Genomic DNA, 19894 nt, shown 5'->3' with positions numbered 1-19894 from the left:
TTAGGGTTAGGGTTAGGGTTCAGGTTAGAGGATTATTTTTAGAGGGTTATGGTTATAGATTATGGTTATAGTTAGAGATTATGGTTAGAGGGTTAGGGTTAGGGTTCGGGTTAGGGTAAATGTTAGGTTTAGGACTCGGGTTAGACGATTGGATGGTTAGTATTAGGGGTATGGTTATGGATAAGGTAAGGTTTAGGGTTAGTGTTAGATTTAGGGTTACTGTTACTGTTAGTGTTAGGGTTAAGGTTTGTGTTAGGGTTTAGTGTTAGGGTTAATGTTAGGGCTAGGTTTAGTGTTAGGTGTTAGGGTTAGGGTTAAAGTAAGTGTTAGGGTTAGGGTTAGTGGTAGGATTAGGGTTAGGTTTAGGGTTAGGTTTAGGTTTAGAATTAGGGTTTGGGTTAGTGTTAGGTTTAGGTTTATGGTTACGTTTAGGGTCAGTGTTAGTGTTAGGGTTAGAGTGTTAGAGGGTTAGGGTTAGGGGTAGTGTGAGGCTTAGGGTTAGAGGGTTAGGGTTAGGGTTAAGGTTAGGTTTAGGGTAAGGCTTAGGTTTAGGATTATGGTTAGTGTTAGCGTTAGCGTTACGGTTAGTATTAGGGTTAGGTTTAGGGTTAGGTTAGGGTTAGAAGGTTGGTTGTTTAGGATTAGCGTTATGGTTATATTTACGTTTAGAGGGTTGCCGTTAGCGTTAGGGTTAGGTTTAGAGGGTTAGTGTTGGTCTTAGGGTCAGGGTTAGCGTTAGGGTTAGAGGTTAGGTTTAGTGTTACGGTTAGGGTTGGAGTTATGAATCGGGTTAGAGGGTTAGAGTGTTAGGTTTAGGGTTCTGTTTAGGGTTAGGGTTAGAGTTAGGGTTAGGGTAGGGTTAGAGTTAGGTTTAGTTTTAGGGTTAGAGTTAGGGTTAGTGTTTAGGGTTAGGGTTAGGGTTAGGGTTACGGTTACTTTTAGGTTTAGGGTTAGATTTAGGTTTATGGTTATGGTTACGGTTAGTGTTAGTCTTAGAGTTAGAGCGTTAGTGGGTTAGGGGTAGGGATAGGCTTAGGAATAGGGGGTTAGTGTTAGGGTTAAGGTTAGGTTTAGGGTAATGCTTAGGTTTAGGATTAGTCTTAGCGTTAAGGATAGCAGTATGGTTAGTATTACTTTAGGGTAAGGATTAGGTTTAGGGTTAGAGGGTTGGATATTTAGGGTTAGCTTATGGTTATGGTTAGGTTTAGAGGGTTGGCATTAGCGTTAGGGTTAGTTTTAGAGGGATAGAGTTGGTCTTAGGGTCAGGGTTAGCGTTAAGGTAAGATGTTAGGTTTAGTGTTAGGGTTAGTGTTAGGGTTATGGTTCGGGTTACACGCTTTGTGTGTTAGGTGTAGGGTTCGGGTTCGGGTTCGGTTTAGAGGTTTAGGGATAGGGTTAAGGTCAGAGTGTTAGTTTTAGGGTTAGGGTTAGGTTCAGTGTTAGGGTTAGGTTTAGATTGTTCCATGGTTAAGGTTCGGGTTAGTGTTAGGGATATGGTTAGCATTAGAAGGTTATTGTTAGGATTAGGGTTAGGGTTAGGGTTCACGTTAGAGGATTATAGTTAGACTTATGGTTACAGGGTTAGGGTTAGGGTTCGGGTTACAGTAAGGATTAGGTTTACGGGAAGGGTTAGACCATAGGATGGTTAGTGTTAGTGTTATGGTTATGGATAGGGTTAGGTTTAGGGTTAGGGTTAGGGTTCGATTTAGGGTTACTGTTACTGTTAGGGTTAGGCTTAAGGTTTGTGTTAGGGTTTACTGTTAGGGTTAGTGATAGGTGTAAGGGTTAGTGTTAGGGTTAGAGTTAGAGTTAGGTTTAGATTTAGTGTTAGGGTTAGGGTTGGGGTAAGGGTAAGGTTTAGGTGTAGGGTTAGATTTAGGGTTAGGGTTAGGTTTGTGGTTATGTTTAGGGTGAGAGTGTTAGGGTTAGTGTTATGGTTAGGGGTAGGTTTATGGTTTGGGTTAGTGTTAGTGTTAGGGTTAGGGTTAGAGATAGAGTAAGTGTTAGGATTATGGTTAGTGTTTGGGTTAGGGTAACGGTTAGGTTTAGGATTAGGTTTGGGTGTCGGTTGAGTTTAGGGTTATGGTTAGGCTTAGGGTTTGGATTAGAGGGTAAGTGTTAGGGTTATGTTTAGAGAGTTTGAGAGTTAGGGTTAGGGATGGGGTTAAAGTTAGGGTTAGAGAATTACGGTTACGGTTAGTGTTAGGGTTTGAGGGTTAGTATTGGTGTTAAGGTTAGAGGATTAGGGATAGGGTTAGGGTTTGGGTGAGAGTTAGGTTTAATTTTAGAATTAGGGTTAGGGTTAGGGTTTAGAGTTAGGGTTCGGGTTAGTTTTAGTGTTAGGTTTAGGGTTAGGTTTAGGGTTAGGGGTAGGTTTAGGGTTAGGATTAGGGTTAGTGTTAGGGTTAGGGTTAGAGCGTTAAAGGGTTAGGGTTAGGGATAGAGTTAGGCTTAGGGTTAGAGTGTTACGGTTAGTTTTAGGGTTAGGGTTATGTTTAGGGTTAGGGTTAGGGTTAGAGTTAGGTTTAGTGTTAGGGTTAGTTTTAGTGTTAGAGAGTTAGGGTGTGTGTTATAGGGTTAGGGTTAGTGTTAGTGTTAGTGTTAGGGTTAGAGCGTTAGAGGGTTATGTTTAAGGATTAGGTTAGGCTTAGTGTTAGAGGGTTAGGGTTAGGGTTAAGGTTAGGTTTAGGGTAAGGCTTAGGTTTAAGTTTAGGGTTATTGTTAGGGTTAGCATTATGGTTAGTATTAGGGTTAGGTTTAGGGTTAGGTTTAGGGTTAGAGGGTTGGATGCTTAGGGTTAGGGTTATGGGTATGGTTACGTTAGTGTTAGCGTTAGGGTTAGCTTTAGCATTATCGTTAGTATTAGGGTTAGGTTTAGGGTTAGTTTTAGGGTTAGGTTGAGGGTTAGAGGTTTGGATGTTTACAGTTAGGGTTATGGTTATGGTTAGGTTTAGAGGTTTGTGATTAGCGTTAGGCTTAAGTTTAGAGTGGTAGCCTTGGTCTTAGGCTCAGGGTTAGCGTTAGGATTAGAAGTTAGGTTTAGTGTTAGGGTTAGGGTTAGGGTTTGGGTTATGGTTAGTGTCAGAGGGTTAGAAGTTATGTTTAGGGTTCTGGTTAGGGTTAGGGTTAGAAGCTTAGGGATAGGGTAAGGGGGAGAGTGTTAGTTTTAGGGTTAGGGTTAGGTTTCAGGTTAGGGATAGAGGGTGAGAGGGGTAGGGTTCAGATTAGTTTTAGCGATATGGTTAGGGTTAGAGGGTTATTGTTAGGATTAGGGTTAGGGTTAGGGTTCACGTTAGAGGATTATGGTTAGACTTATAGTTAGAGGGTTAGGGTTAGGGTTCGGGTTAGGGTAAGGTTTAGGTTTAGGGTTAGGTTTAGGGTTAGCGTTAGTCTTAGGGTTAGGTTTAGGGCTAGTGATAGACGATTGGATGGTTAGTGTTAGGGTTATGGTTATGGATAGGGTTAGGGTTAGAGTTAGAGTTACTATTACTGTTAGGGTTAGGGTTAAGTTTTGTGTTAGGGTTTAGGGTTAGGGTTAGAGTTAGGGCTAGGGTTAGTGTTAGGTGTTAGGTGTTAGGTTTAGGGTTAGGGTTAGAGTTACAGTTAGGGTTTAATTTATTGTTAGCTTTAGGTTAGGTTTAGGGTTAGTGTTGGGGTAAGGGTAGGGTTTAGGTTAAGGGTTAGGTTTAGGGTTAGGGTTAGGGTTAGGGTGAGTGTTAGGTTTACGTTTGGGGTTACATTTAGGGTTAGAGTTTTAGGGTTAGGGTTATGGTTAGGGTTAGGTTTATGGTTAGGGTTAGTGTTAGTGTTAGGGTTAGGGTTAGTGTTAGGATTAGGGTTAGGGTTAGGGTTAGTTTTAGGTTTAGGATTAGGGTTTGGGTTAGTGTTAGTGTTAGGGTTAGGTTTATGGTTACGTTTCGGATTAGTGTTAGTGTTAGGGTTAGAGGTTAGAGGGTTAGGGTTAGGGGTAGGGTGAAGCTTAGGGTTAGATGGTTAGGTTTAGGGTTAGTGTTAGCCTTAGCGTTACGGTTAGTATTAGGGTTAGGATTAGGGTTAGGTTAGGGTTAGAGGGTTGGTTCTTTAGGATTAGCGTTATGGTTATATTTAGTTTTAGAGTGTTGCGGTTAGCGTTGGGGTTAGGATTAGAGGGTTAGGGTTGGTCTTAGGGTCAGGATTAGCGTTAAGGTAAGATGTTAGGTTTAGTGTTAGGGTTAGTGTTAGGGTTATGGTTCGGGTTACACGCTTTGTGTGTTAGGTGTAGGGTTCGGGTTCGGGTTCGGTTTAGAGGTTTAGGGATAGGGTTAGGGTTAGGTTCAGTGTTAGGGTTAGGTTTAGATTGTTCCATGGTTAAGGTTCGGGTTAGTGTTAGGGATATGGTTAGCATTAGAAGGTTATTGTTAGGATTATGGTTAGGGTTAGGGTTCACGTTAGAGGATTATAGTTAGACTTATGGTTACAGGGTTAGGGTTAGGGTTCGGGTTACAGTAAGGATTAGGTTTACGGGAAGGGTTAGACCATAGGATGGTTAGTGTTAGTGTTATGGTTATGGATAGGGTTAGGTTTAGGGTTAGGGTTAGGGTTCGATTTAGGGTTACTGTTACTGTTAGGGTTAGGCTTAAGGTTTGTGTTAGGGTTTACTGTTAGGGTTAGTGATAGGTGTAAGGGTTAGTGTTAGGGTTAGAGTTAGAGTTAGGTTTAGATTTAGTGTTAGGGTTAGGGTTGGGGTAAGGGTAAGGTTTAGGTGTAGGGTTAGATTTAGGGTTAGGGTTAGGTTTGTGGTTATGTTTAGGGTGAGAGTGTTAGGGTTAGTGTTATGGTTAGGGGTAGGTTTATGGTTTGGGTTAGTGTTAGTGTTAGGGTTAGGGTTAGAGATAGAGTAAGTGTTAGGATTATGGTTAGTGTTTGGGTTAGGGTAACGGTTAGGTTTAGGATTAGGTTTGGGTGTCGGTTGAGTTTAGGGTTATGGTTAGGCTTAGGGTTTGGATTAGAGGGTAAGTGTTAGGGTTATGTTTAGAGAGTTTGAGAGTTAGGGATGGGGTTAAAGTTAGGGTTAGAGAATTACGGTTACGGTTAGTGTTAGGGTTTGAGGGTTAGTATTGGTGTTAGGGTTAGAGGATTAGGGATAGGGTTATGGTTTGGGTGAGAGTTAGGTTTAGTTTTAGAATTAGGGTTAGGGTTAGGGTTTAGAGTTAGGGTTCGGGTTAGTTTTAGTGTTAGGTTTAGGGTTAGGTTTAGGGTTAGGGGTAGGTTTAGGGTTAGGATTAGGGTTAGTGTTAGTGTTAGGGTTAGAGCGTTAAAGGGTTAGGGTTAGGGATAGAGTTAGGCTTAGGGTTAGAGTGTTAGGGTTAGTTTTAGGGTTAGGGTTATGTTTAGGGTTAGGGTTAGGGTTAGAGTTAGGTTTAGTGTTAGGGTTAGGTTTAGTGTTAGAGAGTTAGGGTGTGTGTTATAGGGTTAGGGTTAGTGTTAGTGTTAGTGTTAGGGTTAGAGCGTTAGAGGGTTATGTTTAAGGATTAGGTTAGGCTTAGTGTTAGAGGGTTAGGGTTAGGGTTAAGGTTAGGTTTAGGGTAAGGCTTAGGTTTAAGTTTAGGGTTATTGTTAGGGTTAGCATTATGGTTAGTATTAGGGTTAGGTTTAGGGTTAGGTTTAGGGTTAGAGGGTTGGATGCTTAGGGTTAGGGTTATGGGTATGGTTACGTTAGTGTTAGCGTTAGGGTTAGCTTTAGCATTATCGTTAGTATTAGGGTTAGGTTTAGGGTTAGTTTTAGGGTTAGGTTGAGGGTTAGAGGTTTGGATGTTTACAGTTAGGGTTATGGTTATGGTTAGGTTTAGAGGTTTGTGATTAGCGTTAGGCTTAAGTTTAGAGTGGTAGCCTTGGTCTTAGGCTCAGGGTTAGCGTTAGGATTAGAAGTTAGGTTTAGTGTTAGGGTTAGGGTTAGGGTTTGGGTTATGGTTAGTGTCAGAGGGTTAGAAGTTATGTTTAGGGTTCTGGTTAGGGTTAGGGTTAGAAGCTTAGGGATAGGGTAAGGGGGAGAGTGTTAGTTTTAGGGTTAGGGTTAGGTTTCAGGTTAGGGATAGAGGGTGAGAGGGGTAGGGTTCAGATTAGTTTTAGCGATATGGTTAGGGTTAGAGGGTTATTGTTAGGATTAGGGTTAGGGTTAGGGTTCACGTTAGAGGATTATGGTTAGACTTATAGTTAGAGGGTTAGGGTTAGGGTTCGGGTTAGGGTAAGGTTTAGGTTTAGGGTTAGGTTTAGGGTTAGCGTTAGTCTTAGGGTTAGGTTTAGGGCTAGTGATAGACGATTGGATGGTTAGTGTTAGGGTTATGGTTATGGATAGGGTTAGGGTTAGAGTTAGAGTTACTATTACTGTTAGGGTTAGGGTTAAGTTTTGTGTTAGGGTTTAGGGTTAGGGTTAGAGTTAGGGCTAGGGTTAGTGTTAGGTGTTAGGTTTAGGGTTAGGGTTAGAGTTACAGTTAGGGTTTAATTTATTGTTAGCTTTAGGTTAGGTTTAGGGTTAGTGTTGGGGTAAGGGTAGGGTTTAGGTTAAGGGTTAGGTTTAGGGTTAGGGTTAGGGTTAGGGTGAGTGTTAGGTTTACGTTTGGGGTTACATTTAGGGTTAGAGTTTTAGGGTTAGGGTTATGGTTAGGGTTAGGTTTATGGTTAGGGTTAGTGTTAGTGTTAGGGTTAGGGTTAGTGTTAGGATTAGGGTTAGGGTTAGGGTTAGTTTTAGGTTTAGGATTAGGGTTTGGGTTAGTGTTAGTGTTAGGGTTAGGTTTATGGTTACGTTTCGGATTAGTGTTAGTGTTAGGGTTAGAGGTTAGAGGGTTAGGTTTAGGGGTAGGATGAAGTTTAGGGTTAGATGGTTAGGTTTAGGGTTAGTGTTAGCCTTAGCGTTACGGTTAGTATTAGGGTTAGGATTAGGGTTAGGTTAGGGTTAGAGGGTTGGTTCTTTAGGATTAGCGTTATGGTTATATTTAGGTTTAGAGGGTTGCGGTTAGCGTTGGGGTTAGGTTTAGAGGGTTAGTGTTGGTCTTAGGGTCAGGGTTAGCGTTAGGGTTAGAGGTTAGGTTTAGTGTTACGGTTAGCGTTAGAGTTATGGATAGGGTTAGCTGGTTAGAGTTTTAGGTTTAGGGTTCTGTTTAGGGTTAGGGTTAGAGGCTTACGGATAGCGTTAGAGTTAGAGTGATAGTTTTAGGGTTAGGGTTAGGTTTAGGGTTAGGTTTAGGGTTAGGGTTAGAGGGTTAGAGTGTTAGGGTTCTGGTTAGTGTTAGGGATATGCTTAGCATTAGAGGGTTATTGTTAGGATTAGGGTTAGGTTTAGGGTTCACGTTACAGGACTATGGTTAGACTTATGGTTAGATGGTTATGGGTTGGGTTCGGGTTAGGTTAAGGGTTAGGGTTAGGGATAGGGTTAGAAGATTGGATGGTTAGTTTTAGGGTTATGGTTATGGATAGGGTTAAGGTTAAAGTTAGAGTTACATTTACTGTTAGGGTTAAGGTTTGTGATAGCGTTTAGGTTTAGGGTTCATGTTAGGGCTGGGGTTTGTGTTAGGTGTTAGGGTAGGGTTAGGGTTAGAGTTACAGATAGGGTTAGATTTAGTGTTAGGGCTAGTTTAGGTTTAGGGTTAGGGTTGGGGTAAGGGTAAGGTATAGGTTAAGCGTTAGGTTTATAATTAGGGTGAGGGTTAGGTTTAGGTTTGGGGTTACGTTTAGCGGGAGAGTGCTAGGTTTAGGGTTATGGTTAGGGTTAGGTTTATGGTTAGGTTTGGTGTTAGTGTTACTGTGAGAGTAAGGGTTAGAGTAAGTGTTAGGGTTAGGGTTAGTGTTATGGTTAGGGTAACGATTAGGGTTAGGATGAGGTTTGGGTGACTGCTGGGTTTAGGATTATGTTTAGGCTTAGGGTTATTATTAGAGGGTAAGTGTTAGTGTTATGTTTAGAGAGTTAGAGTTTTAGGGTTAGGGTTAAGGTTAGGGTTAGAGGGTTACAGTTAAGGTTAATGTTAGGGTTTGAGGGTTAGTATTAGTGTTAGGGATAGAGGGTTAGGGCTAGGGATAGGGTTAGGGTTAGGGTTAGAGTTAGGGTTAGTTTTAGTGTTAGGGTTTCGGTTAGGGATTAGGGTTAGGTTTAGGGTTAGGGTTTGGGTTAGCTTTATGGTGAGGGTTAGGGTTTTTGTTAGTGTTAGGGTTAGAGCGTTAGAGGGTTAGGGTTAGGGTTTTGGTTAAGCTTACGGTTAGAATGTTAGGGTTAGGGGTAAGCTTAGGTTTAGGATAAGGCTTAGGTTTAGGATTAGTGTTAGTGTTAGGGTTAGCGTTTCAGTTAGTATTAGGGTTAGGGTTAGGTTTAGGTTTAGAGGGTTGGGTGTTTAGGGTTAGCTTCTGGTTATTGTTATGTTGAGAGGGATGTGGTTAGTGTTAGGATTAGGTTTAGAGGGTTAGGTTTGGTCTTAGTGTCAGGGTTTGCATTAGCAGTAGAGGCTAGGTTTAGTGTTACGGTTAGAGTTCGGGTTATGGTTAGGGTCAGAGGGTTAGAATTTACGTTTAGGGTTCGGGTTAGGGTTCTGCTTAGAGGCTTAGAGATAGGGTTAGGGTTACAGTGTTAGTTTTAAGGTTAGGGTTAGGTTGAGGGTTAGTGTTAGAGTTGGTGATAGAGGGTTAGAGGTTTTGGGTTGGGATTAGTGTTAAGGATATGGTTAGCGTTAGATGGTTATTGTTAGGATAAGGGTTAGTGTTATTGTTCACATTAGAGGGTTATGGTTAGACTTATGGTTAGAGAGTTAGGGTTAGGGTTCGTGTTAGGGTAAGGCTAAGGTTTAGCGTTAGGCTTAGGGTTACATTTAGGGTTAGTGTTAGACAATTGGATGTTTAGGGTTAGGTTTATGGTTATGGATAGGGATAGGGTTAGGTTTAGAGTTAGATTTACTGTTACTGTTAGCGTTAGGGTTAAGGCTTGTGTTAGGGTTTAGGGTTAGGGTTAGTGCTAGGGCTAGAGTTAGTGTTAGGTGTTAGGGTTAGGGTTATGGTTACAGTTACAGTTAGGGTTAGATTTTTTGTTCGGGTTATGTTAGGTTTAGGTTTAGGTTTGGCGTAAGGGTAAGGTTTAGGTTAAGTTTTAGGTTTAGGGTTAGGTTTATCGTTAGGGTTAGGTTTATGGTTAGGTTTAGTGTTAGTGTTAGAGTTAGTGTTAGGGTTAGAGTAAGTGTTAGGGTTCGGGTTAGTGTTAGGGTTAGGGTAACGGTTCGGGTTAGGATTAGGTTTGGGTGACCCTTGGGTTTAGGGTTATGGTTAGGCTTAGGGTTAGGATTAGAGGGTAAGTGTTAGGTTTATGTTTAGAGACTTATAGGGTTAGGGTTAAGGTGAGGGTTAGAGGGTTACAGTTAGGGTTAGTGTTAGGGTTTCAGGGTTAGCATTAGTTTTAGGGTTAGAGGGTTAGGGCCAGGGATAGTGTTATGGTTAGGGTTAGAGTTATGGTTAGGTTTAGGGTTAGGGTTAGGATTAGGGTTTAGGGTTAGGGTTAGGATTAGGGTTAGATTTACGGTTAGTGTTAGGGTTTGGGTTAGTGTTAGGTTTAGTGTTAGGTTTAGGTTTATGGTTAGGGTTAGTGTTAGTGTTTTTGTTAGAGCGTTAGAGGGTTAGGGTTAGGTTTATGTTTAGGTATAGGGTCAGGCTCAGGTTTAGGATTAGGGTTAGTGTTAGGGTTAGCGTTTCGGTTGGTATTAGGGTTAGGGTTAGTGTTATGTTAGATTTAGAGGGTTGGTTGTTTAGTATTAGGGTTATGGTTATATTTAGCTTTAGAGTGTTAGTATTAGGGTCAGGGTTAGCGTTAGGGTTAAAGGTTTGGTTTAGTGTTAGGCTTAGGGTAAGGGTTATGGATAGGGTTAGAGGGTTAGATTGTTAGTTTTAGGGTTCTGGTTAGGGTTAGGGTTAGAGGCTTAGGGATAGGGTTAGGGTTAGAGTGATAGTTTTAGGGTTATGGTTAAGTTTAGGGTTAGGTTTAGGGTTAGGGTTAGAGGGTTAGAGTGTTAGGGTTCTGGTTAGTGTTAGGGATATGGTTAGCTTTAGAGGGTTATTGTTAGGATTAGGGTTAGGGTTCACTTTAGAGGATTATGGTTAGATTTTTGGTTAGATGGTTATGGTTTGGGTTCAGGTTAGGCTAAGGGTTACGGTTAGGGCTAGGGTTAGAAGATTGGATGGTTAGTGTTTGGGTTATGGTTATGGATAGGGTTAGGGTTAGAGTTAGAGTTACATTTACTGTTAGGGTTAGGGTTAAGGTTTGTGATAGGGTTTAGGTTTAGGGTTCATGTTAGGGCTAGGGTTAGTGTTAGGTGTTAGGGTGGGCTTAGGGTTAGAGTTACAGTTAAGGTTAGATTTAATGTGAGGGCTAGGTTAGGTTTAGGGTTAGGGTTGGGGTAATGGTAAGGTTTAGGTTAAGGGTTAGGTTTAGGGTTAGGGTGAGGGTTAGGTTTAGGTTTGGGGTTACGTTTAGGGTGAAAGTGTTAGGGTTTGGGTAAGGGTTAGGGTTAGGTTTATGGTTAGGTTTAGTGTTATTGTTAGAGGTACGGTTAGAGTAAGTGTTAGGATTAGGGTTAGTGTTAGGGTTAAGGTAACTTTTAGGGTTAGGATGACTTTGGGTGATGCCTGGGTTTAGGGTTATGGTTAGGCTTAGGGTTAGGATTAAAAGGTATGTGTTAGTGTTATGTTTAGAGAGTTAAAGGGTTAGGCTTAGGGACAAGGTTAGGGTTACAGGGTTACGTTTGAGGTTAGTGTTAGGGTTTGAGGGTTAGTATTAGTGTTAGGGATAGTGGGTTAGGGCTAGGGCTAGGGTTAGGGTTAGTGTAAGAGTTAGGGTTAGTTTTAATGTTAGGGTTTGGTTTAGGGTTTAGGGTTAGGTTTAGGGTTAGGGTTAGGGTTAGTTTTAGGTTTAGGTTTAGGGTTAGGGTTAGGTTTATGGTGAGGTTTAGGGTTAGTGTTAGTGTTAGGGTTAGCGTTACGGTTAGTATTAGGGTTAGGGTTAGGTTTAGGGTTAGAGGATTGGATATTTAGGGTTAGCTTATGGTTATGGTTAGGTTTAGAGGATTGGGTTTAGCGTTAGCATTAGGTTTAGAGGGTTAGGGTTGGTCTTAATGTCAGGCTTAGCGTTAGGGTTAGAGGTTAGGTTTAGTGTTAGGGTTATTGTTATTTTTATGGTTAGGGTTAGAGGGTTAGAGTGTTAGGTTTAGGGTTCGTGTGAGGGTTAGGGTTAGAGCCTTAGGGATAGGCTTAGGGTTAGAGTGTTAGTGTTAGGGTTAGGGTTATGTTTATTGTTAGAATTAGCGTTAGAGGGTTAGAGGTTAGGGTTCGGGTTAGTGTTAGCGATATGTTTAGCATTAGAGAGTTATTGATAGGATTAGGATTAGGGTTCGGGTTACAGTAAGGGTTAGGTTAGGGCTAGGGTTAGACGATTTTATGGTTAGTGTTAGGGTTATGTTTATGGATATGGTTAGGATTAGAGTTAGAGTTACTGTTACTGTTAGGGTTAGGTTTAAGGTTTGTGTTAGCATTTAGGGTTAGGGTTAGTGTTAGGGCTAGGGTTAGTGTTTGGTGTTAGAGTTATTCTTAGGGTTAGAGTTACAGTTAGGTTTAGATTTAGTGTTAGGGTTAGGTTAGATTAAGGGTTAGTGTTGGGGTAAGGTTAAGGGTTAGGTTACGGGTTAGGTTTAGGTTTAGGGTGAAGGTTAGGGATAGGTTTGGGGTTACGTTTAGGGTGAGAGTGTTAGGGTTAGTGATATGATTAGGGTTAGTTTTATGGTTAGGGTTAGTGTTAGTGCTAGGGTTAGGGTTAGGTTTAGAGTAACTGTTAGGTTTAGGGTTAGTGTTTGGGTTAGGGTAACGGTAGGGTTTAGGATTAGGTTTGTGTGACCGTTGGGATTAAGGTTATGGTTAGGCTTAGGGTTAGGATTAGAGGGTAAGTGTTAGGGTTATGTTTAGAGAGTTAGAGGGTTAGGTTTAGGATTGTGGTTAAGGTTAGCTTAGAGTGTTACGGTTAGTGTTAGGGTTAGTGTTTGAGGGTTAGTATTAGTGTTAGAGTTAGAGGGTTAGGGCTAGTGATAGGTTTACAGTTAGGGTTAGAGTTAGGGTTAGTTTTAGGGTTAGGGTTAGGGTTAGGGTTAGGGTTTAGGGTTAGGGTTAGGGTTCATTTTAGTGTTAGGGTTAGGGTTAGCGTTAGTGTTAGGGTTATGGTTAGATTTAGGGTTGGGTTTGGGTTAGGATTAGGGTTGGGTTTAGTGTTAGTGTTAGGGTTAGAGCTTTAAGGATTAGGGTAACGGAAAGTGTTAGGCTTAGGGTTAGAGGGTTAGGGTTAGGGTTAAGTTTAGGTTTAGGGTAAGGCTTAGGTTTAGGATTAGGTTTAGTTTTAGGTTTAGAGTTACAGTTAGTATTAGGGATAGGGTTAGGGTTAAGTTGAGGGTTAGAGGGTTGGATATTTAGGGTTAGGGTTATGGTCCTGGTTAGGTTTAGAGGGTTGGGGTTAGTGTTAGGGTTAGATTTAGAGGGTTAGGGTGGGTCTTAGACTCAGGGTTAGCATTAGGATTAGAGGTTAGGTTTAGTGTGAGTGTTAGGGTTAGGGTTATGGTTAGGGTCAGAGGGTTAGAGGTTAGGTTTAGGGTTCCAATTTAGCGTTACCGTTAGAGTTTTAGATAGGGTTAGTGTTAGAGTGTTAGTTTTAGGTTTAGTGTTAGGTTTAGTGTTAGGGTTATGGTTAGGGTTAGAGGGTTAGAGTGTTAGGTTTAGGGTTTGGGTTAGGGTTAGGGTTCGAGGCTTAGGGATAGGGTTATAGTTAGGGTGTTAGTTTTAGTATTAGTGTTAGGTTCAGGGTTAGGGTTAGGGTTAGGTTTAGAGGATTAGGATTCGGGTTAATGTTAGGGACATGGTTTGAATTAGAGGGTTATTGTTAGGATTAGGGTTAGGGTTAGGGTTCATGTTAGAGGATTATAGTTAGAGGGTTATGGTTATAGATTATGGTTAGAGTTAGAGATTATGGTTAGAGGGTTCGGGTTAGGGTTCGGGTTAGGGTAAATGTTAGGTTTAGGGCTAGGGTTAGACGATTAGATGGTTAGTATTAGGGTTATGGTTATGGATAGGGTTAGGGTTAGTGTTAGATTTAGGGTTACTGTTACTGTTAGGGTTAAGGTTTGTGTTAGGGTTTAGTGTTAGGGTTAGTGTTAGGGCTACGTTTAGTGTTAGGTGTTAGGTTTAGGGTTAGACTAAATGTTAGGGTTAGGGTTAGTGTTAGGATTAGGGTTAGGGTTAGGGTTAGTTTTAGGTTTAGAATTAGGGTTTGGGTTAGTGTTAGGGTTAGGTTTATGATTACTTTTAGGGTCAGTGTTAGTGTTAGGGTTAGAGTGTTAGAGGGTTAGGGTTAGGGGTAGGGTGAGGCTTAGGGTTAGAGGGTTAGGGTTAGGGTTAAGGTTAGGTTTAGGGTAAGTCTTAGGTTTAGGATTAGGTTTAGTGTTAGCGTTAGCGTTACGTTTAGTATTAGGGTTAGGTTTAGGGTTAGGTTAGGGTTAGAGGGTTGGTTGTTTAGGATTAGCGTTATGGTTATATTTAGGTTTAGAGGGTTGCCGTTAGCATTACGGTTAGGTTTAGAGGGTTAGTGTTGGTCTTAGGTTCAGGGTTAGCGTTAGGGTTAGAGGTTAGGTTTAGTGTTACGGATAGGGTTAGAGTTATGGATCGGGTTAGGGTTAGGGTTAGAGTGTTAGGTTTAGGGTTCTGTTTAGGGTTAGGGTTAGAGGCTTAGGGATAGCGTTAGGGTTAGAGTGATAGTTTTAGAGTTAGGGTTAGGTTTAAGGTTAGGTTTAGGGTTAGGGTTAGAGGGTTAGAGGGTTAGAGTGTTAGGGTTCTGGTTAGTGTTAGGGATATGCTTAGCATTATAGGGTTATTGTTAGGATTAGGGTTAGGATTAGGGTTCACGTTACAGGACTATGGTTAGACTTATGGTTAGAGGGTTATGGGTTGGGTTCGGGTTAGTTTAAGTGTTAGGGTTAGGGCTAGGGTTAGAAGATTGGATGGTTAATGTTAGGGTTATTGTTATGTATAGGGTTAGGTTTAGAGTTAGAGTTACTGTTACTGATAGGGTTAGGTTTAAGGTATGTGATAGGGTTTAGGTTTAGGGTTCATGTTAGGGCTAGGGTTAGTGTTAGGTGTTAGGGTAGGGTTAGGGTTAGAGTTACAGTTAGGGTTAGATTTAGTGTTAGGGCTAGGTTAGGTTTAGGGTTCGGGTTGGGGTAAGGCTAAGGTATAGGTTAAGGGTTAGGTTTAGAGTTAGGGTGAAGGTTAGGTTTGAGGTTTGGGGTTACGTTTAGGAGGAGAGTGTTAGGTTTAGTGTTATGGTAAGGGTTAGGTTTATGGTTAGGTTTGGTGTTAGTGTTGCTGTCAGGGTAAGTGTTAGAGTAAGTGATAGGGTTAGGGTTAGTGTTATGGTTAGGGTAACGGTCAGGGTTAGGATGAGGTTTGGGTGACTGCTGGGTTTAGGGTTATGATTAGGCTTAGGGTTAGGATTAGAGGGTAAGTGTTAGTGTTATATTTATAAAGTTAGAGGTTTAGGGTTAGGCTTAGGGTTAAGGTTAGGGTTAGAGGGTTCCGGTTAGGGTTAATGTTAGGGTTTGAGGGTTAGTGTTAGTGTTAGGGATAGAGGGTTAGGGCTAGGGATAGGGTTAGGGTTATGGTTAGAGTTAGGGTTAGTTTTAGTGTTAGGGTTTCGGTTAGGGATTAGGGTTAGTTTTAGGGTTAGGGTTAGGGTTAATTTTAGGTTTAGGGTTAGGGTTAGAGTTACTGTTAGGGTTAAGGTTAGGTTTATGGTGAGGGTTAGTGTTAGTGTTAGTGTTAGGGTTAGAGCGTTAGAGGGTTAGGTTTAGGGGTTGGGTTAGGTTTATGGTTAGAATCTTAGGGTTAGGGTTAAGGTTAGGTTTAGGGTAAGGCTTAGGTTTAGGATTAGCGTTAGTGTTAGGGTTATCGTTTCAGTTAGTATTAGGGTTAGCGTTAGGTTAGGGTTAGGGTAACGGTTCGGGTTAGGATTAGGTTTGGGTGAACCTTGTGTTTAGGATTATCATTAGGCTTAGGGTTAGGATTAGAGAGTAAGTGTTAGGCTTATGTTTAGAGACTTATAGGGTTAGGGTTAGGGTTAGGGTTAAGGTTACGGTTAGAGGGTTATCGTTAGGGTTAGTGTTAGGGTTTGAGGGTTAGTATTAGTGTTAGGGTTAGAGGGTTAGGGCTAGGGATAGGGTTAGGGTTAGGGTTAGAGTTAGGTTTAGTTTTAGGGTTGGAGTTAGGGTTAGGGTTTAGGGTTAGGGTTAGGGTTAGGGTTAGGGTTAGGGTTACTTTTAGGTTTAGGGTTAGGTTTAGGTTTATGGTTATGGTTAGGGTTAGTGTTAGTCTTAGGGTTAGAGCATTAGTGGGTTAGGGGTAGGGATAAGCTTAGGAATATGGGGTTAGGGTTAGGGTTAAGTTAAGGTTTAGGGTAATGCTTAGTTTTAGGATTAGTCTTAGTGTTAGGTATAGCAGTATGGTTAGTATTACGGTTAGGGTAAGGGTTAGGTTTAGGGTTAGAGGGTTGGATGTTTAGGGTTAGCATATGGTTATGGTTAGGTTTAGAGGGTTGGGGTTAGCGTTAGGGTTAGGTTTAGAGGGTTAGAGTTGGTCTTAGGGTCATGGTTAGCGTTAGGGTAAGAGGTTAGGTTTAATGTTAGGGTTAGTGTTAGGATTATGGTTCGGGTTACAGGCTTTGAGTGTTAGGTGTAGGGTTTGGGTTTGGGTTAGGGTTAGAGGCTTAGGGATAGGGTTAGGGTCAGAGTGTTAGTTTTAGGGTTAGGGTTAGGTTCAGTGTTAAGGTTAGGTTTAGAGTGTTCATTGGTTAGGGTTCGGGTTAGTGTTAGGGATATGGTTAGCATTAGAAGGTTATTGTTAGGTTTAGGGTTAGGGTTAGGGTTCAGGTTAGAGGATTATAGTTAGACTTATGGTTACAGGGTTAGGGTTAGGGTTCGGGTTACAGTAAGGATTAGGTTTACGGGAAGGGTTAGACCATAGGATGGTTATTGTTAGTGTTATGGTTATGGGTATGGTTAGGTTTAGGTTTAGGGTTCGATTTAAGGTTACTGTTACTGTTAGGGTTAGGCTTAAGGTTTGTGTTAGGGTTTACTGTTAGGGGTAGTGTTAGGTGTAAGGGTTAGTGTTAGGGTTAGAGTTACCGTTAGGCTTAGATTTAGTGTTAGGGTTAGGTTAGGTTTAGGTTTAGGGTTGGCATAAGGGAAAGGTTTAGGTGTAGGGTTAGGTTTAGGGTTAGGGTTAGGTTTGTGGTTATGTTTAGGGTGAGAGTGTTAGGGTTAGTGTTATGATTAGGGGTAGGTTTATGGTTTGGGTTAGTGTTAGTGTTAGGGTTAGGGTTAGAGATAGAGTAAGTGTTAGGGTTACGGTTAGTGTTTGGGTTAGGGTAACAGTTAGGTTTAGGATTAGGTTTGGGTGTCGGTTGAGTTTAGGGGTATGGTTAGGCTTAGGGTTAGGATTAGAGGGTAAGTGTTAGGGTTATGTTTAGAGAGTTAGAGAGGTAGGGTTAGGGATGGGGTTAAGGTTAGGGTTAGATATTACGGTTAGGTTTAGTGTTAGGGTTTGAGGGTTAGTATTGGTGTTAGGGTTAGAGGGTTAGGGCTAGGGATAGGGTTAGGGTTAGGGTGAGAGTTAGGGTTAGTTTTAGAATTCGGGTTAGTTTTAGGGTTTAGAGTTAGGGTTCGGGTTAGTTTTAGTGTTAGGGTTAGGGTTAGGGTTAGGTTAGGGTTAGGATTAGGGTTAGTGTTAGTGTTAGGGTTAGAGCGTTAAAGGGTTAGGGTTAGGGATAGGTTTAGGCTTAGGGTTAGAGGGTTAGGGCTAGGGCTAGGGTTAGGGTTAGAGTCAGGGTTAGTTTTAGGGTTACGCTTAGGCTTAGGGTTAGAGTGTTAGGGTTAGTTTTAGGGTTAGGGTTAGATTTAGTGTTAGGTTTAGGGTTAGGTTTAGGGTTACTTTTAGAGGGTTAGGGTTAGTGTTAGAGGGTTAGGGTTAGGGTTAGTGTTAGTGTTAGGGTTAGAGCGTTAGAGGGTTAGGTTTAGGGATAAGGTTAGGCTTAGTGTTAGAGGGTTAGGGTTTGGGTTAAGGTTAGGTTTAGGATAAGGCTTAGGTTTAAGTTTAGGGTTAGTTTTAGTGTTAGCATTATGGTTAGTATTATGGTTACGTTTAGGGTTAGGTTAAGGGTTAGAGGGTTGGATGTTTAGGGTTAGGGTTATGCTTATGGTTAGGTTAGTGGTAGCGTTAGTGTTAGGGTTAGCATTATGTTTATTATTAGGGTTACGTTTAGGGTTAGGTTTGCGGTTAGGTTTAGGGTTAGAGGGTTGGATGTTACGGTTAGGGTTATGGTTATGGTTAGGTTTAGAGGTGTGGGGTTAGCGTTAGGCTTAAGTTTAGAGTGGTAGGGTTGGTCCTAGGCTCAGGGTTAGCGTTAAGATTAGAGGTTAGGTTTAGTGTTAGGGTTAGGGTTAGTGTTAGGGTTATGGTTAGTGTCAGAGGGTTTCAGGTTATGTTTAGGGTTCTGGTTAGGGTTAGGGTAGAATCTTAGGGATAGGGTAAGGGGGAGAGTGTTAGTTTTAGGGTTAGGGTTAGGTTTCAGGTTAGGGATAGAGGGTGAGAGGGGTAGGGTTCAGATTAGTTTTAGCGATATGGTTAGGGTTAGAGGGTTATTGTTAGGATTAGGGTTAGGGTTAGGGTTCACTTTAGAGGATTATGGTTAGACTTATAGTTAGAGGGTTAGGGTTAGGGTTCGGGTTAGGGTAAGGTTTAGGTTTAGGGTTAGGTTTAGGGTTAGGTTTACGGTTAGCGTTAGTTTTAGGTTTAGGTTTAGGGCTAGTGATAGACAATTGGATGGTTATTGTTAGGGTTATGGTTATGGATAGGATTAGGGTTAGAGTTAGAGTTACTGTTACTGTTAGGGTTAGGGTTAAGTTTTGTGTTAGGGTTTATGGTTAGGGTTAGAGTTAGGGCTGGGGTTAGTGTTAGGTGTTAGGGTTAGGATTAGGGTTAGAATTACAGTTAAGGTTTAATTTATTGTTAGCTTTAGGTTAGGTTTAGGGTTAGTGTTGGCGTAAGGGTAGGGTTTAGGTTAAGGGTTAGGTTTGGGGTTAGGGTGAGGGTTAGATTTAGGTTTTTGGTTACATTTAGGGTGAGAGTGTTAGGGTTAGGGTTATGGTTAGGGTTAGGTTTAGGTTAGGGTTAGTGTTAGTGTTAGGGTTAGGGTTAGTGTTAGAGTAAGTGTTAGGGTTAGGGTTAGTGTTAGGATTAGGGTTAGGGTTAGGGTTAGTTTTAGGTTTAGGATAAGGGTTTGGGTTAGTGTTAGTGTTAGGGTTAGGTTTATGGTTACTTTCGGATTAGTGTTAGTGTTAGGGTTAGAGTGTTAGAGGGTTAGGTGTAGGGTTAGTGTGAGGCTTAGGGTTAGAGGGTTAGGGTTAGGGTTAAGGTTAGGTTTGGGGTAAGGCTTAGGTTTAGGATTAGGGTTAGTGTTAGCGTTAGCGTTATGGTTATTTAGGGTTAGGTTTAGGGTTAGGTTAGGGTTAGAGGGTTGGTTATGATTAGTGTTATGGTTATGTTTAGGTTTAGAGTGTTGCCATTAGCGTTAGGGTTAGGTTTAGAGGGTTAGTGTTGGTCCTAGGGTCAGGGTTAGCGTTAGGTTTAGAGGTTAGGTTTAGTGTTATGGTTAGCGTTAGAGTTATGGATAGGGTTAGAGGGTTAGAGTTTTAGGTTTAGGGTTCTGTTTAGTGTTAGGGTTAGAGGCTTACGGATAGCGTTAGGGTTAGAGTCATAGTTTTAGGGTTTTGGTTAGGTTTAGGGTTAGTGTTAGAGGGTTAGAGTGTTAGGGTTCTGGTTAGTGTTAGGGATATGCTTAGCATTAGAGGGTTATTGTTAGGATTAGGGTTAGGTTTAGGGTTCATGTTACAGGATAATCGTTATATTTATGGTTAGAGGGTTATGGGTTGGGTTCGGGTTAGGGTAAGGGTTAGGGTTAGGGCTAGGTTTAGAAGATTGGATGGTTAGTGTTAGGGTTATGGTTATGGATAGTTTTAGGTTTAGAGTTAGAGTTACTGTTACTGATAGGGTTAGGGTTAAGGTTTGTGATAGGGTTTAGGTTTAGGGTTCATGTTAGGGTTAGGGTTAGTGTTAGGTGTTAGGGTAGGCTTAGGGTTAGAGTTACAGTTAGGGTTAGATTTAGTGTTAGGGCTAGGTTAGGTTTAGGATTAGGGTTGGGGTAAGGGTAAGGTATAGGTTAAGGGTTAGGTTTAGAATTAGGGTGAAGGTTAGCTTTAGGTTTGGGGTTACGTTTAGGGGGAGAGTGTTAGGTTTAGGGTTAGGTTTATGGTTAGGTTTAGTGTTAGTGTTAGTGTTAGTGTTAGGGTAAGGGTTAGAGTAAGTGTTAGGGTTAGGGTTAGTGTTATGGTTAGGGTAACGGTTAGGGTTCGGATGAGGTTTGGGAGACTGCTGGGTTTAGGGTTTTGTTTAGGCTTAGGGTTAGGGTTAGAGGGTAAGTGTTAGTGTTATATTTATAGAGTTAGAGCTTTAGGGTTAGGGTTAAGGTTAGGGTTAGAGGGTGCCGGTTAGGGTTAATGTTAGGGTTTGAAGGTTAGTGTTAGTGTTAGGGATAGAGGGTTAGGGCTAGGGATAGGGTTAGGGTTAGGGTTAGAGTTAGGGTTAGTTCTAGAGTTAGGGTTTTGGTTAGGGATTAGGGTTTGTTTTAGGGTTAGGGTTAGGGTTAATTTTAGGTTTAAGGTTAGGGTTAGGGTTAGTGTTAGGGTTAGGGTTAGGTTTATGGTGAGGGTTATTGTTAGTGTTAATCTTAGGGTTAGAACGTTAGAGG

This window comes from Cavia porcellus, unplaced genomic scaffold, assembly GCF_034190915.1.
Source record: "Cavia porcellus strain 051 isolate PalLab524CR breed Dunkin Hartley unplaced genomic scaffold, mCavPor4.1 scaffold_1, whole genome shotgun sequence".
Taxonomy (NCBI): domain Eukaryota; kingdom Metazoa; phylum Chordata; class Mammalia; order Rodentia; family Caviidae; genus Cavia; species Cavia porcellus.
The sequence above is the reverse complement of the archived record's forward strand: the minus strand, read 5'-3'. Positions refer to the sequence as shown.